This window comes from Phyllostomus hastatus, unplaced genomic scaffold (assembly GCF_019186645.2).
Source record: "Phyllostomus hastatus isolate PE091 unplaced genomic scaffold, TTU_PhHast_1.1 phas_scaffold_1674, whole genome shotgun sequence".
Lineage (NCBI taxonomy): Eukaryota > Metazoa > Chordata > Mammalia > Chiroptera > Phyllostomidae > Phyllostomus > Phyllostomus hastatus.
In genome coordinates this window covers 2,926,162-2,952,163 of record NW_025334011.1, presented here as the reverse complement: position 1 = coordinate 2,952,163, position 26,002 = coordinate 2,926,162, and the positions used below count along the sequence as shown (strand labels likewise).

Here is a 26,002-nt window from a genome sequence, read left to right as displayed (position 1 = left end):
TTAAAAGCTTCTTTTCTAAGCATACTTTATTGAATAAACAGGTTCAGTTCCTGTGTATTCACTGAAGAAACAGCCTTACCTTGTAGTGCTGCTAAACTGACAAAGGCCAGATGATTAACTCAAGGATACTGGCCATAAAGATCTCTATCAGGACCAGCAAGGACACCTGCACTTCCCCCAGATGTCTTTGTTCTGCTTTCCCTCCCCTTCCTCCTTGTAAAAACCTCTGCCTACTCTTTCATTCGGGCAGTATTTCTTTGTCTCCTCAGTATGGCAGCCTCCCTGTGTTTGTTTCTGTATATTATTAGGTAGAGCTGCTTTGACTCCCTGTCTTAGAGCACCTGTTAGGAGATCATCTGGAGGATTATCAACTCTGCCGGGTGAAGGGGAAGAATGAGGGAAAATGTGCAGAGATTAAGAAGCCTAACTGGTAGGTACAAAGTAGACAGGGTTGTTAAGAGTAGCATAGGAAATGGAGAAGCCAAATAACTTATATGTACAACCCATGGACATGAACTAAGGGTGGGGATTGCTGGAGGGAATGGGGGTACTGGGTGCAGGGGGTCAAAGCAGGAAAAATTGGGACAACTGTAATAGCAAATCAATAAAATATACTTAAAAATAAAATGAGGGTAATAATAAATTTTAAAAACCTTCTGCCCATACTAAGATGTTAAGTTGTAACTATGGTTTAATATCTCCCAACTAGTAATCAAAGTTATGTATTTTGTAACAAATCAAAGTATTTAGTCACCCCATGCTTTAGTTCTCCTTGAAGTTGTAAACCACAGGCATCTGGGAAAGGGAGGAATGCCAATGCAAACTGAGAGATAGCGCAAGAACAGAGAACACAAGGGGTAAACCGGGCAGGAACTGCAGGACTCCCCTTTCTGCCACCTCTGCCTACTCCCACTTCCCTCTCTCATCAGTGCCTGCACATCCTCACTCCTCCTAGGAAGTTTCCCCCTCCCACATTTTCACCAACTCCCTGTGAGAATTGCTGACTTGACCAGAGATATTAAAATGGGTTTTGGATGACAGGAATCCGCCCATCTTTTTGAGATGCTGGCAGTGTAATACACTTCTTTCCTTCTCGCCAATAACTGTCCCCGAGTTTGGTTTTCGTGGTGGCAGGCTGCTGAATCTGGGTTTGGTTATAAGATGTAGTTTATCGCAGTTGCTCAAGGTCACCTTTTGTAGGGCAGGGACAGGATTTGAATTTAGAGAGTCTAATTCCAGGGGCCGAATTTCTTTTTTATTAGTTCTTTTGTTGTTCAGGGCTTAGGTTTAATTTTGCTTGTGACTGTTTTTCCTTTAAGTTATTTGTCTTTATATGTCAATAGTTGTATGATACATACAGTATGGTGTGGGGTTTTTTTTGTTCAGTATTTTTAGCTAGAATTGTGGATGAAAAGAGGCTACATACTAAAGCTTACGAGCTCAGGGGAGGCCTGCATGGTGGCCTAATGAACTCAGAGACCTCCAGTAAACACATAAGATGGCCTGAAATTTAAAGTTTTTAACTAAAAGCAGTTCATGGCAAGTAGTGATGTTCTAAGTTAGAATCTTCCCCAACAAAAGTCAATCTTTACCTTAGTTGAGCCTCTCTATTGTCTTTTTCCATCTATGATAACATACCTTTTAAATGTCAAGGTAACTTCTAGTTTTCTGAACCCCTCGGGCACAACCACCACACCAGAGCAAAGACAAATCTCCTCACTGCTATTGTTAACTGTTGACTGTTAACGATCCTATGCCTACCTATCTAAAAGAAGTATGTGTCTATCATTTTACTCTTTATGCAGTCTCAGAGGTTCCTCCTGTGCTTTTTCCTGCCTCCCTAATCTATCACCAATGGATTTCATATAACCTCCTCATGCCTCCTTGTTTTATTACAATGTGTAAAATAAGGTGCAAAACTACCATTTTTTCAATGCATTTTCTCAACCCATTGAGGTTTTTCTTCCCAGCAGTGGTCATCTGTTTGGCTCAAATAAACTCATAAAAATTCCTACAAGTTTGGATGTTTCTACATTGACATAATAAAAGTTTTGGCTGAAATCTAGTATTCTGTTACTCCTTATGCAATCATACCATGTCTCATTCCGAGCTGTGAGGTCCTATAAGATATCACTTCCAGTAGCCATACAATAAACTGAATAAGGTCTCTACACTGAAACTGAATTTTAAAAATACTTGCTCTTAGGTATGATGAAGACATCAATCAGTCTTCCTGAGATTCACAAAATTCATGTCTTTCCTCATCTCAAGCAAATTAATCTAGCTGGACAATTGACTACAGCGCTCAAAAAATAAGCCACAGATAAGGACATTACCCCATCAAAGCTTGGATACTTAATGCATTTATCAAATTATTTTCCACACTTATTAATTTCCAAGTTCTTTTTCCAGCCTTGTCAGACTTTTTCCTGAGTCTTGTTTTTTACCAACAGAATGAGCAGCAAAACAAGGTTTTGCTGACTCCAGGGCTGTGTGTCTACTTCTATACTGCAGGCTTGAGTATTTCTTAAACACCTTGAACACCATATCCATGAATTAAAAGACTTCTAACAGTATCTTGTCAAAACTAAATCTGACATTTTCATTATCCTGATAAAAGATCAAGTCTGTGAAATAATTTCACTGTTTAAAAAATATTGTGTAACATTAAAAGGGTATCATGCATATGAAGGGGGCTGCATATCAAGCCTGATTTTTCTTTTGGTGGTGGTTCTTTTGCATGCCAAACTTTTGTCTCTTTGTATTAGTAGTTAAAGGCTGTTTCTGTTAAAACCTGCTTGTCCCTCTTGTAAGTACCACCCAAAGTTTCTGTTAACTTGATTGCTGTGCTTGGCAGATATTGGTGAATAAATTAACCTTTTCCTGTGTCTCATTTTCCTCATCTATACAATTTGATAATAATGCTTACCAGCTACTTAAATGGATTGCTGGCAGAATCAAAGATAGATGCAAATGTGACTGGGTAACAATACTGTTATTTCCCTGAGGCTAGGGCTATTATTCTCCTGGGGAGGTGCAAAAAGAGTCCTTCTTAAAAAGCCCTGCAACCTCTTGGAGAAGGCTGTGCCCAAAACAATCCTCTAAACTCGTAATAGAAAGAATATATTCACACCTTCATGTTAAGACAATCTCTGTTCTTTGCTGTTTTGCTTGTCAGTTAAACAGCTGGTGAAAGGAGAAAGCTGTAGGACTAGTCCTGGCATCTCCAGAACCCAGTCAGATACAGGTGGCCTTACTGCCATAGAAATAGGAATTAGGTTTATGAGTCGAGAGCAATTCAGACAATGATGAAAGGTGCCTAACCTGAGGACTTTTATGCAAATGGTGGCCTTTAATACTGAGAAAGACCATAGAGACTGACAGGACCAAACTTTCAGAGGATGGTTCTAAGCCAGCCTCTCAAAGGACCCTAAATCCTGATCCAGTAACAAAATAAATCAATTACATCATGGTGGTTGGTGACACAGGCTGTGAAAGAATTCACAAAGAGAAAAAAGTGCAAAGAGCAAAGTTTTTATTCACTGGCCAGGAGAGGAGAGGGGTGTGGTGTGGAGAGTTACACCAGCTTTGAGGGGTGGGGCTTTGAGCTTTTATTGGATTAATATTATATCATAGAAAGGTGGAGGGCTGCTGTCATGTAGCCCCTGGGCTGTTGGGAGCATCTAACACTGAAGATTTTGATTGGATTTCATAGGTTTTTCATAAGCTCCAGTTTGCTCCAATCTTATCTTTTGCCTGAGACTTTGGGGGATGGTCAGTCATGTTCTGTTCTTGCCTTCCAGTAATTTCCAGTCCTGGGAACATAAACTCAGAAGAGTAAAATGGCAGTCATGTTTAACAAGGTCATAGGCCTGCTCAACAAATGGCGCCACAATAGCAAATGGTACCAGCATTACCCATTCAAATCATATGTTTACATTTGTATTTGCCCTGACAACCCAGGGAAGGTCTGAGGCCCAGGGTTATCTATCCTTCCTTTTCTCCTCCTTCTTCCTGCCTCTCTTCCTACCTCTTTCTCACCTTTTTTCACTTCCTCAATTTCTTCCTTTCTTGCTTCTTCCTTCTTTAGTCTACTTCCTTTCCTTCTTCTTTCTTTCTCTTGCTTTCCTTTTTTTCTTCTCTATTTTTTCCCCATTCTTTTATCATCTACCCACTTTTATTCTCTAAGCCCTGCCTTCTATTTCTCCTCCATACAGCCCCTCAGCCCTCCCTCCCTCAGGTTCATTCTCCAGGCTTAAGGTGGGGAGGCACAAAGGAGATCTCAACCCAGGTAGCACTTGTTGGTATTCTTTTAGTCCCAAGTTTTCAGCCATTGCTGGAGGGCTTGCTGCTATTTCCTGGTCTCTGGCCTCCAGACCTGAGCAAGATGTTCCAGGCCACGGAACTGAAAGCCTCATCCACATTCATACTGGAATCAAAAACTCAGATTCCATGCTCCTGAGCCAACTTATCTGCCTGCTGCTTCTGTACCTTCCTTTTGGTCCCCATGTGACATTTATTCTCTAGCACTAGGTGCTCCACCCCAGCTGAGGCATTCTCTTTGATGCTCTTTAGCCAGTTCTGAATAATCTCAAAGGATTTCCCATCTATGCTGTTGCATACTAGAATAATGTCCTGGAGGATGGCAGAGTTCACAATGGAAGCTTGGATCACACTCCCTGGTTAGGCTTCCCTCTGTCCTCTAAGTGACTCATGGCTCAATGGTAATGGGTGGTAGTTATCATCTTAATGACTCATGACTCTTGGCCAGCTGTGTCCCAGACTTGCAGTTTGATCTTCTTCCCCTCTATATCCACACTGCAGATCTTGAAATCAATTCCAATGGTGGGGATGGTTGAAGTTGTCTTCTGCAAAGCAAATGATCAGACAAGTTGTGTCCATCCCTGAGTCCTGGATCAGCAGCAACTTGAAGAAGTGGCCATAGGCTTTGGCCATGTCAAACACTTAGGGAGCACAGGGAGGGGTCTCAGAAGCTAAATTCTTAACCAGTAACTTTTAAAACACACATATATAGTCAAATGACTTTCTACAAAGGTGCCAAGATAGTTCCATGGGGGAAAGGTAATCTTTTAAATAAATGGTGCTGAAACAACTAAATATTGCACATGGAATAAAATGAATTTTGATCTTTGCTTCACATCAAACACAAAAATTAACTTAAAATGTTTCATACACCTAAGCATAGAAATTAAAATTATCAAATTTCTGAAAGAAGACACAGAAGAAGATTCTGGTGATTTTTGGAGTAGATAAACCTTTTTTAGACAACATGGTAAAAGTACTAGGTCATAAATGAAAAAACATTATTAAATCTGACTTTATCAGAATTCAAATTTGCTGATTCTCAGACAACACTGTTAAGAAAATGAAAAGTCAAAGTCACAAAGGGAAACCATATTTGTGATACGTATATCTTGTAAGATTCATGATCAATCTATATAACATACAGATCATTAATAAGAAGACAAACCAATAAGTAAGGGAAAGTTTTGTATAAGTACATCATAGGAAAAAGCATGTAATTGGCCAATTAACACATGAAAAGATGTTCAAGATCATTAGTGGCTAGATGGGTTGATATCTTTATCAAAATTCATCAAACACTGCTTTAAAACAGAGATTTTCAAGCCCTGGCTGGCGTAGCTCAGTGGATTGAGCACGGCTGCGAACCAAAGTGTCACAGGTTCGATTCCCAGCTAGGGTACATGCCTGGGTTGCAGGCCATAACCCCCAGCAACTGCACATTGATGTTTCTCTCTCTCTCTCTATCTCCCTCCCTTCCCTCTCTAAAAATAAAAATAAATAAAGTCTTTTGAAAAAATGATAGTAACAATAAACTTAAAAAAAAAAACAGAGATTTTCAACCAGTGTGCTGCAAGAAGTTTTAAAATATGCAATACCTGACTAAATAGTCAGGGGCACTGACCTCTTTTCTCTTATATTGTCAAATAAAATAAATGACAATAGCCAACACAATGATAGGCATTGGTGTGAGTGCCCTGTCTTGAACCATAAATACGTAGGTCATATAACAGAGTTGCATCTTACTGGTCATGAGACATAATGAGGTTGTGTCCAATTGGTTAACTCCTGGTACCATAAGTCTTTGTATACAAGTACAGGCACCTGGTATTTTTTTTTTTAAAGTCACTTTAGAGCAAAAAGGCTAGGTAATTACTTTTTTGTAAATAAAAATTAGAACTATTTTTTGTCCAATCAGCAAAAAATATAATAAACTTTTGGTGTACTGAAGAATTTTAATAATTAGTTTATACATGCCATAATATGAAAAAGATTGAGAGTCACTGCTTTAAAAGAGATGGTTTTTAATGTATGTAAGACACTCTATCTGGATCTATTTGCTTGTTTCATTTCCTTATTCAGATGAAATGCCAATATGGCAACCTCTAGGATTTGTCACAAATGAGAAACAAAGTGCCATCTTCACTTCAAAATTTCAGGTCTTGTGTATGGAGATGGAAGCCAACACTCTTTTGGAGCCATGAATATTGTCCAGACTCCACCTGTTACTGCAATAAAATATTCAGAAGATTTATAGACATAAGACTCCTGTTGACAATGCTACAGTATCCTTAGTTGATTCATTCACTCAGTTACCCATAGAATGTGGGGAATTTCCTACCACTTTGCTTCATCATTTGTTGTTTCTGAGGTTCAGGTGACACCAAACCTGTCTGAAATTTTCCTTCCAGCAAGTGAGGCTCACCAATCACATGCAAATTTTTCAGAGATGTCTAACACAGACTCTTCTCTTCTGAAAAAACATAATTCAAATAAAATAATTTTTATTTTTATATTTATTTATTTATTTATTTATCCTCACCAGAGGACATGCTTTTTATTCATTTTAGAAAGAGAAAGAGAGAGAGAGAGAGAGAGAAACATCCATGAGAAAGAGAAACAGATGGGTTGCCTTCCACACATGCCCCAACCAGGCATCAAAACCAGCCAAGACAAATAAAATAGGTTCAATTCCCAGTCAGGGCACATGCCTGGGTTGCAGGCCAAGTTCCCAATTGGGGTGCTGCAAGAGGCAACTCTTTGATGTATTTCTTGCACACTGATGTTTCTCTTCCTCTTTCTCCCTCCCTTCGCCTCTCTCTGAAAATAAATAATATTTTTTTAAAAAAGCCAAATAAAATAATTTTAAAAAGTCCTTAAACTTGTCATGTTTTAAAGATAAATGACACTCTAAATGTGAAGCAAAAAAATAAGGTTAATTTTTAAAAGTATTTAGTAAATATAGTACAATTTTATAAATTTAAACTATGAAAAATATAAAAATGTCACCATTTATGACCTTTTCTCCCTCAAGCTTAAAAGGTTTTATTTGTTTTGGCTCAACATGTAGTATGTACTTAAAATTAAGTATTTCCAAAAAGCAAAAGTAGTATGTTTTTCATATTTCCCTAGTTATTAAAACAAATTGTCAAGCACTCATGTATTTTGAATCATATTTTATAATGATTTACTGGAGTAATTAAGAACATCAACTACATCCAACTTCTAGAGATTTATTGTAAAATATTGGGTTAGCCAGAAAGTTTGTTTGGCTTTTTCTACAATGGATCTAGTAGTGCTTAGTTGTCTTTAACTTCATTCAAAACAATTTTGTTCAATTGTATTGTGTCATACCAGAGTTTATTTTAAAAACATCAAAATCGGGGAATTTTTATGTAAATTTTTAATAACAAAGATGGAAGAGTATACATATTTTCAGCCTACTATGCTTTATTATTTCAAGAAAGATAAAAATGCAACTGAAATGCAAAAAAAAAAAAAGGTTTGTGCAGTTAATGTAGAAGTTTCCATGACTGATTGAAGTGTCAAAAGTGAATTGTGAAATCCACTGGAGATTTCTCTCTGGATGACGCTCCATGGTTGGGTAGACCAGTTGAAGTTGATAGCAATCAAATTGAGACATTAATTGAGAATTATCAACATTATACCACACAGGAGATAGCCAACATACTCAAAATATCCAAATCAATAAACTTATTGGTGAAAATAAAAAATGTATATTTTATTTTGTATAAGAAACTTAACAGACTTTTTGGCTAATCCAATATATTAAATATACATTTTACATATTGGAAAGTAATTTTCAGGAAGCATTTTTTTGGATTACAAGGACTTCAAATAATGCAGGTTAGAAGTCTTTTAATAAAAGACATCAAATATAATATATTTGCAAAATCATACATTTTCATTGAAATAGCTTCCCAAAGTAAAAGTTTGACAACAAGTAAAAGCAATGCATTAAGTAAGTATTAATCTTGGAACAGTATCATGCATGTTCTCAGAAAATTTCCACTCTGTTCCAAAGACCTACACCAAGTGATGGGTGAGACCTAATAGCTGCAGGACTCACATTGCCAACACTGTGTAGCATCACAGGCTTGGTGACCTTTGTGGGATTTCACCAGAGTTGTGTCAACATCAAAATGTTTTGACTTTTCCCTGCAGAAAATATTTTCCTATTACAAATGCTAGCTTGGAATCTAGGTTAATAGAGAACTTTATCTAAACCAGCCATTTTTTTTTTCAAAATGAAACCACAGAAGTAAATATGGTTTAAGATCGCTAATACCCATAACAAGGAAGAAGGAAGTTTAGCAAATAAAAGCTCAAAGGGATTTTTGATGAAAGAAATATTTCAATTCCCTTCTCTTTCCCTTTAAGAGAAAAATTCCATAAACATATTGAGCCCTTTAACATTCAAGTATAAAACCTTTATTTAAAACAGTAATATGTATATATGCATATGACACCTACCTATCTCTCTACTTCTGAGATTAAGAAATAGTAACATTTCTTTGTTTGTTTGAGGGTTTTTTGTTTTTGTTTTTTTAATAATTTTTTAAAAGATTTTATTTATTTATTTCCAGAGAGGGAAGGGAGGGAGAAAGAGAGAGAGAAACATCAATGTGCAGTTGCTGGGGGTCATGGCCTGCAACCCAGGCATGTACCCTGACTGGGAATCGAACCTGAGACACTTCAGGGTTTTTTTTTTTATTAGTAATATGTACATACTGAAACCCCATTCATCAATCATTTTCCCCTTTCATATGCCCAAATCCTAGAATGATAGTGTCAGTCTCATCAATACCCGAAACCTCTACTATACATGCATGTTTCTACAAATAATAAATGCAATACAACTACTTGGTGGTATTTACATGTTAAAGAATGGTATTGTACTGAATGTGCTATTTTTTTAATCTAAAGTATGTTTTAAAGTCTTACCCATGTTAATCCAGTTAAACTGAGTTGTACATTTTCATTCTGTGTCATGGGATAATTTGCCAGTTTGACTGCTAAGAGACAGTAGTTGTCTCCACATCTTGCTGTTACAAACACAACAGTATTTCATGAGCATCCTTACGCATCACTTTTTATGTACATGGTGGAGACTTTATCTAGGATAGACACTCAGAAGGGTAAGATGTGCACATCTTCAACTTCAACTATATATCACCAAACTGCATTCCAATACATGTATGCATTTATATTTCCTCCAGTCACGTATGAGGTCTCATTTCCCCACACCCTCACCAAAAGTCAGTTTACCAGGTTTACCAATTGTTGCCCATCTAATGGATATAAATACTACCTCATTGCAGTTTAAATTTGATATTTGATAACTAATGAAACTAAAGATCTACTAAGTTTTCTGTAAATTATTTTTACTATTCTTGTTCAGTTTTCTATTGAATTGTTTGTGTTTCTCATTGATATGTTGCACTTTGTAATATATTTTGAATACCGATTGTAGAAGAATAAGACTTTCATTGTGTTTAAAATTAATCTGTTAGACCATTTACATATGCTAATTTAATTTCACTGAAACTTAGTAAAAAAAGTTTTACAATTTGTTTTATTTCTATCCTGAGTCTCAAGTCTTACTCCTCAATATTACATACATGTTCTCTTAACCTATTCTAATAAACCTCACTATTACCTCTCTACCTACCTATTCATCTCAGAGAGAGGCAGTGTAGCATCATGTTTAAGAGAACAAGGCAGGTTCTGGGCCAGGCTCACACTTTCTCTCTTTATCTCAGCTCTGTAACATCCTAGTCATATAACAATGGGCACATTATATAACTTCTCTGTGCTTCAGTATTTTCATTTATTAAATGTATAAAATAATAGTACTTCCCTGGTAGGGTCATTATGAAGCTAGAACCCTTAGCACAATGAGTAGCACAGAGTAAGCAATCTATGTTAATCACAGTATAAATAATCACAGTAAGATTTTAAAATTACAGTATTATTTAGAACTTTTAGAAGTTGTTGGGGGAAGAAGGGCATAAGGGGACTAGATGGTAATGGAAAAAATACAATAGAGATTAAATTAAAAATAAGTAAATATAGTACATAATATTCATTAAGCACTTACAAAATATAAATTAATTAAAAATATAAATTAAGAGGAGAAACATGCTGTCTTCCTCCAGATGTTTGTGGGACCAGCTTTTCCTGCAAGCCACGTGGTGAATAGCAGCTCCAACAACACACACAGACTCCAGAAGTGTGTCTGTGTCCAGGAGGGGGTGCCTGAAGACAGAGAGCCACCTACTTAGCTGCCTTGGGCTCTAGGAATTCTGTTCATTGTTTTGGGTTTTGGTCCTTTTGGGAACAGCTGGGTTCCCTTTGTGTTTTGCAAAAGAGATGAGCCTGGAGATGGGGAGTCCAAATCCTCCCAAACTGTGCAGCATTTTAATGACCTTTTTTCTTCCCCACCAACCTCTGCCTCCAGAATTTGCCTATGGGTGACGACAGGTAGCCAAATCCCATTTTTGTTCAGTAACAGTTTTACTAATTAATGTTTCATACTTGTAACCTGATTTTAAATAGTAGAGAATAAAATTAGCCTCATTGTTTTTCATTTAAAAGTTCCAGCAATAAAAGATCCTCAAAGGGAAAGATTTTCCACTTGTAATTTTAAACTTAAGGTTAATTTTTCTTTAAAGTATGGCAGTTGGAGACTACTCTTTTTATGCTCTCTTGTCTCTAGCTAGAAATAGCTTCAAGAAAAGAAAAAATCTTTTAGTTTTACAAAATATATAAAATATATAAAAACTATATATAAATTATGTAGAACTTCTAGCCTTCTAATAACCACTCCTATTTTTTGGCATAATGTTGGTTAGTTTTGACAAGATGATAATTTATTTATGATGTATAATTAAGTTAAATACTAAATAAGTTGCTGTTTGTAAATCAGATCCTCCCTACTTTTTCCCATCAGAATACTTCTACAGACAAGAAAAGGAGTTATCCTGAAAAGCAGGATTACTAGTGTGAAGTAAGGCTCATTGTCATAATAACAATTTTGATTTGCTTTCCATAACTATATTAAGCATATTTATTTTTCTTCACTAAATTTCCTGTGTTTTACAAGATAAAAAGTTTAGTGACTCTACAGAATATTTAATTTTCCACCTAAGAGGGAACACTTTCCAATAGAAAATCATTTTATGATCCAGTTCTATGAACACTAAACTTTTTAACTCAAGAGTTGCATTTGCATAGATCACGTTTTCCACAACTCAGCGGTCTCATTAGTCTCCATCTTACCTCTAAAAGTGGATTGTTTAACACCCACTCTGACAGAGGATATGAAGGCACTAGGGAGAGTGAGCTAACTGAACTTTTAATTACACTTTGAAAAAGAAAACACCATAAATTCATATCGATGCTTCATTGGTATCTTGATTACCCCTGAGGGTCAATTCCCTATCTTAAAAGTCCCTGGTCTGTCCTTCCTTGGTTGTGACATGAAGCATATATAAGAAACAATGGTTCTAAGAAATTTCAAAGTACTTGAGGCTAATATTCAGCAGTATCATTTTTATATAATGAATAAAATTATTTAACCTTAATAAAATGGTGATTGCAAGGTGGTTTTTCCTTACTCAGCATATTTGTCACTTAAAAACACCTACTTCAGTCAAACTATGGAATTTATTGAACACCTCATGGAATGCTAACAACATCCAGAAATGTGGCTGTGTATTGTTGGTACACACGGCATTTTTCCACTGTCAATTGAGCATATCCATTTGTGAGTGTGTGTGTATGTATAAAATCTGGGCATGATATTTAATCAGAACCAAGTGTCTGAACAGTAAGTGTCTAGAATTGAGAAGACCTTAAGTAAGTCATCTATAGATAAGTACTTTCCCTTTCTTTTCTGAATATCTATTTTGTCCTAAAGAGAAAAATCACTCAGCTAGCTAGTACTGAACAACTCCTTAAATATAATTTAATCTTCCAGGAGCAATGAGGGAACTTAATCTCCAGGAATAAAAATCACTTAAGAGTCTGATAACAAGAGTCCACAGATGTCAAAAGATACTTTTTTGGTCAACAAGCAGCTTTTGAATTCTCTTATCAGTGACTTTATAAGTCAATTTAGTTGAAAATAAAAATTACATATCCACTCTATAATCATTTAATGCTCTTATATGATTAAAACCTTAATCTATATAAATAAAAACACTGAGAGAACAACTGCTTATATTTTTTATGATTTCACAGTCTGTAGGTCAGAATCTTCATTCATAGAAATACAGAATCTTCTGACACTGTTTATAAAACATAAGTTTCTCATTAAATATTCCTACATTCATATATTTTTTTTCTTTACTTAATTTAATGAGTTTGGTAGATTTCACTACAAAAGATGTAAACTGAAATGGTTCTGGGAAAAATAATTATATTTTAGAAGGGAAGGTACCATTCTGAGAGCATAGCTACTCATTATTGGACAGTGCTTTTTACAATTTACTTTTAAAAATCTTTCTCTATCCCAAGGTCAAAAAACATTCACTTATATTTTCTTCTCAGAGTTTTAAAGATTACACTTGGATGCGTGTGTGTGTGTATGTTCATGCTGTGGGGTAAGGAGCCACTTTAATTTTTTAACATAATAGATAACTATTTTATCTCAATATAATGAATAGCCCTTCATTTTCTCCCTGATTTCCAGCATTGCCTTTGAAATGTGTCCGTGTTCCTTTCCTATAGGTGTCTATGTCTGAGCTCTCTTGTCTGTTCCATCAATCTAGTTGTCTCTCGCTGCATTTGCCAGTGCCATGCTGTCTTAATAGCTACAGATTCATAGTAATTCCTGAGACCCAGTATAGCAAGTTTCCCCTCCTTTTCCTTTATAAGTGGCTTGGCTATCTTGGACCCATGTTTATATCAATTTTAGATCAACTTGTCAAGTCCATGAAATCCCAGTTAAAATTTTTGTTGAGATATTGAACTTATAAATCAATTTTTAAAAAATTTATTAGGATTTTAAGGCTTTCATATCACTTAGAGCTACACATTTAAAATTATTACCCTTTATTAATTGTTATTTATGTGTCACTCACTTATCATGTTTTATAATTTTTATTATAACTCTGTGCTGCAGGCAACATCTACTGTTTTCAAGAGTGAAGAAACAGAATCTCAGGTCATTTGTCCAAACTCACATGACTATGCACTGGCAGAATAAGGATTTAATATTATGTCAGTCTTGTAATGAGCTCACATTGTTAAAAATTTTTCAATACTCCTTTTCCAGACACTGTGAGAACTTTGAGCTAATATCTTTATTATAAAACGTAATATCAGTTTCTCTGTAAAGAAGGAATATGCACTGTCTTGCTTAACTCCATCATAACAAGTACACAGCACTGCCTATCACTAAAGTATTTTCTGCAGATTTTTTTAACATAGTCTGTGTTCATTTGCTAAGGCTGCTGTAACAAAATACCAGGGCTGAGTGGCCTAAACAACAGAAGTTTATTGTTTCACAGTTCCAGAGGCTACAAGTACAAGATCAAGTTGTTGGCAGGGCTCATTCATTCTGAGGACTGTGAGACAGAATCTGTTCCACTCTTTTCGCCTCACTTCTGTCAGTTTGCTGGCTATCTTTGCTTCCTTTGGCTTGTAGAAGCACCACATCAATCTACATCTTCATCCACACATGGAAGTTTCCCTGTGTGTGTCTGTGTCCAATTTTTTACCTTTTATAATGACACCACTTAATACTGGCTTAGGAGCCTACTTTACTCCAGTGTGACCTTAGGTTGCATTACCTTAACTAATTATAACTGCAATGATGCTATACCAAAAAAAAAAAAGCTAATTTTCTGAGATACTAAGGGTTAGGAATTCAACATATGAATCTGGGTAAGGAAGCTTTGGACATAATTAAACTCATTACATGATCTTAGAGTAAATCGGTCCTACTTAGAATATTTGTAAATAAATACAGATTTTTTTATTGTATTAATCATTATATTTATTTTTAACTTGGAGAAAGACTGTGACAAATTGACAATAATAGACCAGTTACTGGGGGAAATTTTAAGGCAGTGAGTGTTTTACAACTATTTCATGTGGGGACACTCATGACACCTTAGTCCTGTCCTCTAAGGGATATGTGGGGCCAGTGAAAGCCCCTGAGTCAGGGAAGGTGCCCCCTTCTCTATGCTCCATCATGCTGCTTTGTTTTTCATTTGCCCCCTCTGAGTCTCAAAGAGCTTGCATAGTAATGATTATACACATCTGTATTCTAATACCTAGCACAGCCCTCAGTATCACGTGGTCAGTCTCACTCCTTTCCTCAAACCAGGAGCTCCCTAAGAAGAGTGCATGCATTAATTTGAGGCTCATTAACATCAGCCTTCCAGAACCTATTTATTACTTGGACATGTGAAGTGGTAGAGACAATAGAAACCTACATTGTTTGAAAAAACATTTTGTTAGCAAAATATTACTTGCTCAACTTTGTCTCTAATTTTTTTTGGAAGAGGGTACATTAAGGTAAAACCTTCTAGGAAATACAGCATATCTATCTATCTATCTATCTATCTATCTATCTATCTATCATCTATCTGTCATCTCTTTTTCTCTCTGTCCAAGACACTAGATAGTAAATAGCTGCCTTCTGCTAAATATTTGAAAAACAAAATTTTAAAAAAGGAAAGGATTAAGAAGGAGGAAGAGGTTAAAGATGAGGAGGAAAGTGTGTCGTGGCCACTGACCTGCAGTGACCGGGGAACACTGCGGATGGCTCATCAAAATACGAGAAAAACATACACAGAGACAACCAGGTCCTGTGGGGAAGTAGGGGTGGAATGGCCACTCTCTCTAGTGGGGAGCACCATGGTCACCCTCCCTAGGGGAGAGCGCCCCTAAGGGAGAGCGCCCCGTTCTCCCGCCCAAGCAGGTTTCTATTGGGTTCGTTTGCATAAGAATTCAGGTAAAGCTCATTACTCATTGCCAGGAAGTAAGGATCAAACAATAGGTAACAAGGAAGTCTGAGGGCCTATTTTGAGTCAGGGTCAAAGAGCTGTAAAAAACTTTAAGGAACAAACTTACTTCTTCCTTGGACCCTTATCAGTTAATTGAGAGCATTCTAAACAAAGCAGGTTTCACAGGATTTTACATATTCTTTCTTAGGCCTGATCACCTGAGGAACCCGCCCTTTCCAGCACAGGGCGGCACCACCCTGTCATTGTTTCAGGCTTAGGTGGAGCAAGGGAACTAAGGCAACCAAGAGATAAGGAGATTTTCTCTCAGACAATGAGGACTCAGGCTTTGTCAAAGCCGAGGGGCAAGGGTCCATCACCCTCTTTTGCTGTAGCCCCCAAAGTCCTTCTTTTGGGGGCCTCCCACGTGATCGTGCCTGTCTTAGATCATTCCCCCCTTGGGGAATCTTACCCATTATTGGCTAACTGACCAAGCATTGGGGGCCAGTTATGGATGAAGTAGCAGAAGCGGTGCTCCTGCCAGGGAGATAAGCTTTTGTCTTCTTGGTGGCTTACGGTTCCAAGGTCGTTCCCTCAGCCTTAGCCTTCGCAAGGGTTATAGCTTCTGATACCAGGCAGGGTGGTTCCCAACAAAAGGGCATGGGAAAGAAACAGTATTGTTGATCAGATCACCCTGTAACTGGTATTGAGGGTTATAGTTCTCCGTCATGATTAATGCAAGTTATTTGGTGATGGCGCCTTTACTAGCCACTGCTGATTCACTTGTTATGTAAGTTTTATGAGGATCCCCTCTGTTTCATGCACGCAGTCATAGGAAGCTTTTTAATATATTTATCCAACATTTCTAGGCATTTGAAAACAAATGATATTTTTTAAAATTTTGTGTGCCATCTTGCAAAACCAAAAGTTCATTTTTCCTCCTTTTTCAAAATATTTATTAATCTTTGCATAGTTCTAAGCACAGTTGTACTGTTGTAGACATTAGGGTCACAAAAGTAAATAGAATAGATAGTTTTTAGTGAGGAATAATAACTAATAATAAACATGATAAATATGTAAATTATAAGTATAGTAAAGGTCATAAGTGCTACAGTCAAACACAAAATAAAGCAGGGTAAGGGAAATGCCAATGGAATATTGTATGGGGCAATGGTTCTGACATGCTGGCCCCCACTCATTTAAAAAAATGACTTTTACCCTGGCTAATTCACATGCTGTGAATTAGAGTGTGTGAGCTATAGCTGATCCTTCACTGTGGCCCAAACGAAAAATTAAATGACTCAAAATTTGGAGGCCGCATTGACCAGCACATTTGGCTAGTCATGTGGGGTCTGCACAATAGTGAAAGTGCACATCCTTGTATCTGGGTTGACCCTTGAGTGCAAGAGTCAATTATCAGTTTTGAAAGAAGGCACTTGGTTAGCTGAGGTTGGATGAACCAATGCACAAGGCATTATGTTTTATTAAGCTCATATCAATATTTGCTATTTGTAATTGCTTTTGTTGTTCCTACCCTCCCTTCCTTTCTAATACCCAAGTATTGAAAAGTTAGTAAAGTCATTATTCTGAGCCAATATCCAGGTGATTAAACTATGTCAAAGTAGGAGAGAAAGAAATCACAGCGAGCACACAGTGCAGACCTGGCTTCACCAAGGCGAAGGTGCCGGTGTAAGGACTTGCAGATACACATCTCATGCACCTGCCACAAATCACAAGATGTAGCACTGTCCTCCTTAAAAGATCTGTCAGCTTACTCAGGGGGCCATCCTCCCTATGATGGCTTTTAGCCAATTATCTTAATTTAGAAAAAAATCAAAAACAATACTCTCTATTTGGAAAACCTTCTGAGGTTTTCTTCTCTTATAAACTTGGCTCTACATTTGTTGTGACAAACTTTATAAGCACTGTTGTGCTGGCTGATACTGGCTCTTGAGAGATTATTTATTAGACACTCAGAAACTTTACCAGCCAGTTGTAAAACCATGATAACTTGAAAAGAGCAATGGTGAAAGAATTCAAACCTCACTAATTGGCAAATGTTAAAAATCAAGACTTTTATTCTGGAGAGTTTTTACCAGCATAACACTATCACAAGCTGCACCTTCCTCAGTGAGGCAATCATGCAAATGTGCGTGTCAGACATGCAACTGCCAGGAGCCTAATGGATTCTTGGCTTCAGATGCTGTGCTCTGAAATCTATCACTGCTTTTTCCCCAAGATCAGTCTTCCCAAGTGCAGCTGACAATTGACCATGACAGGCATGCTAGGCCCCTTCCTGAAAGTGCAGATTTTCTCTGACAGCTGACTTTGAATCCAGGATTCCATGACGTCCTTACAGAACTTTCTTTTGTACGACACTGCCGTCCAAAAAACCTCCACTCGATCTACTTTTACTCCTTCCCTCTGGGGTCAGACCTGCATCATGGTCTGATGACTCACTCTCCCAGCCCTCTCCAGCTCCCTTTTCATTTTTTCTCAATGCATTTACCTAATCAACATCTTGCATATGCAATCCTATCTTGACATCTCCTTCTCAGAGGATTCAGACTAACACACATAGGATACAAGCACATCTTAGCTGCACCCTCACTTACTCTCTCTGAATTATGACACTGCCCTGGAGTTCACCATCCCCAATGAGGTCTTCTACGCACGGTCACCCTCAACCCTATCCCCTAGGTCCATATTCTGTGATGAGCCCTTTTCCCTTTCACCCGTGTTCTATTCTTCTACACACTTCTTCACAGAACGTTTAAGATTTTGATTGAAGTGTAACATACACACTGAAAAGTGCACATTTTTAGCTCACTGAGTTTGAACACACTGAACTAACTCTCAGATCAAGAAACAGAACTTCGCCAGTGCCCCAGAATCCTCGTTCATGTTTCTTTCTAATCACACCCTGTGTCCCAAGGCTTGCCATAATTCTGACTTGTAAAGGCACACATTGCTTTTAGCCTATTTTTCTTCTTTTTATAAGTGAAATCATATAGTATGTAGGTTTTTGTGCCTGGCTTTTTAAACTCAATAATATGTTCAGGAGTTTATTCTATATTTTGTGTATAATTATAGTTTATAGTCAATACTGCAATCCTGTAGAATATATCATAACTAATGTATGTATTCTATTGTTGATAGAATTTCCAGTAATTTCCAATTTAACACTGCTACAAGTAGCATTGCTGTGAAAATTTTATTAGATGTCTTTTTAGAAATACATGTGCACATTTCTATCAGGGTTACCTAAGAAAGGACTAACTGAGTCATAAGTAATGTGTAAGGCAGCTTTAGTAGATGCTGCCAGTTTTCCAGAACGAACCATTTATACCTCCATCAACACAGTTTTAGAAGTCCAGTTGCTACACATTCTTACACATACTTGGAATTCTGTCTTTTTATTTTACCCATTCTGATAGGGGTGTTCATTCTTAATCAGCAGTTGTGTTGCTGCATAGATGGATCTCTGCTTTTTAACCATCATATCACAAAGAATGCTTGTTATTGATTCTTAGTCTACTCCTTTATTAAGTTCCACTAACCCTTTGAATCAGAAACATTGTTTAGTTCTGTGTTTTTCTGGTATGAGTAGAGCAATAGTTGCCTTCCATTCTTCCAATTCTTTCCAGTCATTAATGCATAAGATCATTACTTACTGCTCTGACTGGTGTGGCTCAGTGGATTGGGCATTGTCCTGTAAGGCAAAAAGTTGTTGGTTCGATACCTGATCAGGGCACATGCCTGGGTTGTGAGCCAGATCCCTCCTTGGAAACATGTGAGAGGCAACCAATGGATGTTTCTCTTGCATATCAATGTTTTTCTTTCTTCCTCCCTCCTTCTCCTCTCTCTAGAAATAACTAAATATAATCATTTTGAAAAAGATGGCTACTTACTAAAGTAGTACTCTAGACATGGAACAGTGATACAGAGTTTAGCAACTACAGCACACTGTATGTGTTCTATAGAAATGATCTGCTAGGACGAGTCCTTGTACTTATTCCATAACTACCACACATGGGGTGGAAGAAATGCCTTATTTTTCCTGCTCTTTTGCCCTGAAGCTTACCAAAACAAGAGGTCCATCCAAGTGATTCCCAATTCTGTTGACTTCGCAACAAGCACATGAGATTTTTGCTGTCCCAGAGAGTAGAATTTAGTCCTGCATACAATAAATGCACCCAGTTTTTGTTTCCAAAAGGACTCAAATTTATTTTATTAAAATAAATCAGATATTAAGCCCTGGCTGGTGTAGCTCAGTGGATTGAGCGCAGGCTGGGAACCAAAGTGTCCCAGGTTCGATTCCCAGCCAGGGTACATGCCTGGGTTGCAGGCCATAACCCCCAGCAACCGCACATTGATGTTTCTCTCTCTCTCTCTCTCTCTCTCTCTCTCTCTCTCTCTCTCTCTCTATCTCCCTCCCTTCCCTCTCTAAAAATAAATAAATAAAATCTTTAAAAAATAAAATAAATCAGATATTAATAAAACTTTTACTTCAAAACAAATATTATCATCCCTAGTGTTTGAATTTGTCTCCACAACTGAAAGGCTCTCAGAAATAGGTTTCTGAAATCTCTTGTTTTCCTAGTTCTGCTTTTTCTTTTTTCTAAAGATTTTATTTATGTAAAAAAAATTATTTATTTATTTTTTAGAGAGCAGAAGGGAGGGGGAAAGAGAGGGACAGAAACACCAATGTTTGATTGCTTCCCATGAGCCCCCTACTGGGGACCTGGCTTGCAACCCAGGCATGTACCCTAGACTGGGAATCAAACTGGCGACCCTTGATTTGTAGGCTGCCACTCAATCCACTGAGCCACACCAGCCAGGGCAAAGTTCTGCTTTCTTTTAACATCCAAGTGATCCCTAATTCTATATGCCTTGGTTTTAGACTTACAAATACAGAGGCTACATTTTGGCCAGAGCTAGCAAAAAAGAATACCAAAAAAACAATAATAATAAAGGAAGTGTAGGTGTTCCTCGTGGTTATATAACTTGTTTTCAAGACCCAAGGTAATAATGTATACTAATAATTAAATTATTTCAGACTAAGTCATACTCATCTTCTGATATGTTTTTACCCAGAATCACAATGTCACTGTAATAAATGCAGGCTACATGCTTGGAGAGGATTTTTATAATCTTACAGTAAGAAGTATTTTACCAGGCTAGCACATGTCACTTTTCCCAAGAAGGAGACAAGTGATTTGTAAATTGCATAGCTCCATTTGTTCAGATTGTCTTCCCAAGAACAAATGATTAGGTGATGACTAACAACCTTTCCAACTCTGCACTATCATAATGCAATGCTGGACAAAAATCCCCAGCTGATGCAAACATATGTTTTATTGATTTTATGTATTTTATAGTCCTTATATTTGACAGATTTTAGTTTCTTTTAAAGAAAAGAGACATTAGTCCCTGGCTGGTGTAGCTCAGTGGATTGAGTGCGGGCTGAGAACCAAAGTGTCGCAGGTTTGATTCCCAGTCAGGCCACATACCTGGGTTGCAGGCCATGACCCCCAGCAACCGCACATTGATGTTTCTCTCTCTCTTTCTCCCTCCCTTCACTCTCTAAAAATAAATAAATAAAATCTTTTTTTTTAAAGAAAAGAGACTTTAGTACTTAACAATCACAGAGTAAGAAATTCAAATTCTTTTTAAAAATAACATTTAAAGTCCTAATAAAAAGGGTCAACATTTTTTTAAAGTCATGTAGTGAGACAGAGTATCAATAGATAATATCAGCCATCACAACTGACACAATAAAAATAAGGGAAAAATAGGATCTTGACTTGTGTACTATATTAGTGTTTTTAGTAGTTACAGCAATAAAAATCCATTGTAGTAAATTTTAATAATTTTCCATAGTTAATAATTATAGTTGTTCAGTATAATTATGCTGTAGTTAAATTAAATATTAATTTCTTTTAGTTGATAAAATCCAATATCCTCAGACAATGGAGAAAAGGGAAGAAGAGAGGTAAGAGAAATATATAATAAAAACAAGCTATTTTGTTTAACCAAGTTCCCCATAACAAGTAAAATTGTAATTGTTTATGAAAATACTGTAATGGGCAAATAGGGGGAAAGGTGAGTTTTCCAAAGGGTGCAAAATGTTAGTAGACTATTTTGTGTGAAAAAAAATGGAAAAACTTGAGATGACAGGGAAAGTCAAAGAGTATGGGAGATGAATCAGTGAGGTTTAAAAGACCTTATGGTTTTCAATGGGCCTCTTTCCTCCCCAACTATGACAAATTTGACAAATTTCTAAATGCACCCACAGTCTGGAATTAGTTAGTAATTTGATTATCATTTTGAATTTGTACTAGGATTATCCCAGAGGACTGAGTAGTTCTGAAATCTCACAGGATTTGAACAGATTTCGGACTCTGACAAAGCCTTTGGCATGGTACTTAGGTGAACCAGATCCCCAGGAGCAAGAAGGTTCCAGCTAATTAAATTATAAAGATAATGGCTACCCTGGCTGGCGTAGCTCAGTGGATTGAGCGCGGGCTGGGAACCAAGTGTCCCAGGTTTGATTCCCAGCCAGGGTACATGCCTGGGTTGCAGGCCATAACCCCCAGCAACCGCACATTGATGTTTCTCTCTCTCTCTCTCTCTATCTCCCTCCCTTCCCTCTCTAAAAATAAATAAATAAAATCTAAAACAAAAATTAAAAAAAAAAGATAATGGCTATAGTACTAAAACCTTACTCAGAAATGAAAGTTATCAATGAGGACTCAGAGTAGTATAATCTGGGCCAACATGTAGGGGATATAGCACATTTGACTGTACCTATGTCAAATAATAGTGCCTATGACTACATTATTTTCTACCCAATACTTCTAAAGAAAAGGAACTGAAGCTTACCACTCATATCTGTTACCTGAAGGTCTCCACCACAGAGAGTAGATGTTTGATAATGAATTCTTATGAAAGAGATTTGAGTGAGCCTGACAAGATCTTGTGATATAATGAAGGATTGGCCTTGGCACCAGAAGAAGTCCAAATCTTGGCTTAAGATAACCTTAAGCAACTTCTTAAATTTTATGAATTTTAGTCTTATCAATTGCAAAATAAGATAATGTTATCTGTCTCAAAGCAGTACAGTAAAATGAAACAATAAAAAAGTACCAGTTAAATAACAGGCATGGAATTCAATGTGTGTGTGTGTGTGTGTAATGTATATATTTTATTGTTATACCTTCAAAGGTTGTAAGCCCTTTAATTAAAATTTTGTAAGGTAAGTGATACCTTACATTTAGAAAAGTCCTTTTGCTTAATTTTGTATGGCCCCTGGGCTCCTTTGAAAAGGAATCCCATGAAGCCTTTTTGTAGGGATTTAGTTACAGTATTTAGTATTTTCTATCTGCAGTTTTTAGTGGTAATGTTTTATCTTTGAATGGTGAAATAACTATTAATGCACATAGTTCTTTTCCTATGGAAAGCAAAACATGACTATTAGTATATTTACAAAGAGTATTTACACTGAAACATGTTATTAAAAAGTACCTTTGTCACTAACTCTTTGTAGTAATAGAGGTTTGCATAAAACATCTAGCATTATTTAGTCACCATTGTCACAGAAATTCAGAATTTAGAAATAAGTTACTATTGTTATTAGCAGTATATCCTCTCAGTATCTGTGACCTACTCAAGCTTCTAGATGAATATAGCAAGAGTAGAAACTGGTCAGCATTGCAGAATCTTGAAAAATTATGAAGGTCTCATAATGACTAAACCATGGAGTTAAAAAATGGTACATTGCAAGCCCAACTCAAAACTATAAAGTTTTTTAAATCTTTGTATAGATTACAATATCTTTACATGGTAATATTTTTCTTATACTCTCCTCTACACCATAACAGCATATATCCAATGATTACTGGCAGGGGAAATTCAGGAGGGAGAGAGAGAGGATAGTCTTCTCAGGGAGCTCATTCATCAACTGTATATTTTTCTTGTGAGTTCTTGGCTCTTGAATTATTATAAAACCCATGAGCTAGTACCCATGAGCAAGAGAATGATCTTAGATGGATTCAGGAACTCTTTGCATTTTGGTTCTCAAGATTTTTTGCTTCCCCATAAAGAAAGGTTTTCCTTAAAGTCTGGATCATAATAACATATGAATTCTTTAGATAAAATTGAGATAAAATTTAATATTACAGAAGCTTTAACACATATGATACCAAAAGCACTGGCAACAACAACAACAAAAATGAGTGAATTGGATTTCATCAAAATTAAACATTTTTGTGCATCAAAGGACTATCAATAGAGTAAAAAGGCAACACATTGAATAAGAGAAAATATTTTCAAATGATATATTTGATAAGGGATTAAATCTAAAATATGTAAAGAACAGTCACAACTCAACAACAAGGAAACAACAAAAAATGAGGAAAGGACTTCATACAGGTGTTTCTCCAAGATATACACATGAATTGCCGATAAGATATTTGAATTGCCAATAAGATATACACATGAATTGCCGATATGATAGGAAGGAAAGAAGCAAGGAAGGAAGGAAGGAAAAGAAAGAAAGAGAGAAAGAGGAAGAGAGAAAGGACAGAAGAGAGAAAAGAAAGAAGAAGGAAAGAAAAGTGTTGGTGAGAATGCAAAGAAATTTGAAATACTGTATATTGCTGGTGGAAATACAAAGTGGTTCAGCTGCTGAGGAAAATAGTATTGTGTTTCCTCAAAAATTAAAACTGCACTATAATCTAGCAATTCCACCTCTGGGTATACACCAAAAATAACTGAAAGCAGGGACTTGAACAGATATTTGTTCACCAACATTCATAACATTATTCATAATTTACATTCATAGAATTATTCACATTAGTCAAAACAGGATGTCCATCATGGATAAATGGTTAAATGAAGTGTGTTATATACATACAATGAAAAATTATTCAGCCTTAAAAAGCTGTAAAATTCTGACATATGGTACAACATGGATGAACCTTGAGGACATAATTATAAGTGAAATAAACCAGTCACAAAAGGACAATTATTATATGATTCAAATTCATAGCTACAGAAAAATAGAAAGGTTGTTGCCAGGAACTGGGAGAACAGAGAGAAATGAGGAGTTATTGTCTAATGGGTATAGAGTTTTAATTTCTGGAGACGTGTAATGTGATGGTTGCACAGCAGTGTGAATATATTCAATGTCATTGAACTGTGAACCTAAAAATTGTTAAAATGGAATATTTTGATAGGTATATTTTATCACAATAAAAAGTAGTTAATACAAAATGCAGGTATAGAAAGATGATAGATAGATAGGTAGATAGATAGATACACAGATAGATGATGGATAGATGATTTTTAGAGTTATATAAAAATCTCCTAACTTGAATAAGAAAGGTAGATACATAGGACAGGCTTGAATTCAGACTTATGTTTCTTAAGTTAGGAATCCAGTATAGTTTATCCAAATTCCATTGACTATTCCTCACTTTTGTCTACTCAACATATAATATTTCTAGGACTTTTGGCCAAGATGGAGGCATAGGTAGACACACTGTGCCTCCTTGCACAACCTGAAAAAGGACAACAACAATTTAAAAACAAAAAACAACCAGAACTGACAGAAAATTGAACTGTATGGAAGTATGACAACCAAGGAGTTAAACAAGACACACTCATCCAGGCCAGTAGGAGGGGCAGAGTCGGGCAGCTGGGCAGAGAGGACTCTCGACAAAGCGGTGGTTGACAGACCTACCACAGAGGCAGTGGATTATGGAGGGGTGTAACATGCAAGGCAGCTGGTGGACCAGGTGGTCCCACATTCATGTGCAGATAAACCAGGTGAAACTAGGGAGTGGGACAGACCACACAACCCAGGGTCCCAGTGCAGAGAAATAAAGCCTCAAAACACTGATTGAAAACACCTGTGGGGGTTGAGGTGCTGGGAGAGACTCCCAGCCTCACAGGAGAGTTCGTTGGAGAGACTCACAGGGTCCCAGGATGTACACAAGCTCACCCACTTGGGAATCAGCACCAGAAGGGCCCAATTTTCTTGTGGGAATCGGGGGAAGTGAATGAAATCCAGCAGAGAGCAGAGCAAGTGACATTGTTCCCTCTCAGACCCCTGCCCCACATACAGCATCACAAACCAGCAACTGGGTTGCCCCACCCTGGTGAACACCTAAGGCTCTGCTCCTTGTACATAACAGGCTCATCAAGACAAAAAAAAATGGCCCAAATGAAAGAACAGATCAAAGCTCCAGAAAAAATACAACTAAGGAACAAAGAGGTAGACAACCTACCATGTGCATAGTTCAAAACACTGGTAATCAGGATGCTCACAGAATTGGTTGATTTTGGTCACAAATTAGATGAAAAATGAAGGCTACACTAAATGAAATAAAGGAAAATGTACAGGGAACCAACAGTTATAGGAAGGAAACTGGGACTCAAATCAACGGTGTAGACCAGAAGAAAGAAAGAAACATCCAATCAGAAAAGAATGAAGAAATAGGAATTCAGAAAAATGAGGAGAGGCTTAGGAATCTTCAGAATATCTTTAAACGTTCCAACATCCAAATCATAGGAGTGCCAGAAGGAAAAGAGGAAGAGCAACAAGTGGAAAAGTTATTTGAACAAATAACAAAGGAGAACTTCCCCAATCTGGCAAAAGGAAATAGACTTCCAGGAAGTCTAGGAAGCTCAGAGAGTCC

At 36.9% G+C, this 26,002-nt stretch overlaps 1 long non-coding RNA gene and 1 pseudogene across 1 annotated transcript in view; one reads left to right on the top strand and one right to left on the bottom strand.

Moving 5' to 3' along the window:
• Positions 1-313: 313 nt before the first annotated feature.
• Positions 314-26,002, top strand: part of LOC123831232 — a 37,014-nt gene continuing 11,325 nt past the window's right edge. The window contains exons 1-2 of the long non-coding RNA XR_006787878.1: positions 314-430; positions 21,246-21,294. This is a non-coding gene — a long non-coding RNA (uncharacterized LOC123831232). The remainder of the gene's footprint in view (positions 431-21,245; positions 21,295-26,002) is intronic.
• LOC123831230 lies at positions 4,283-5,014 on the bottom strand (annotated as a pseudogene).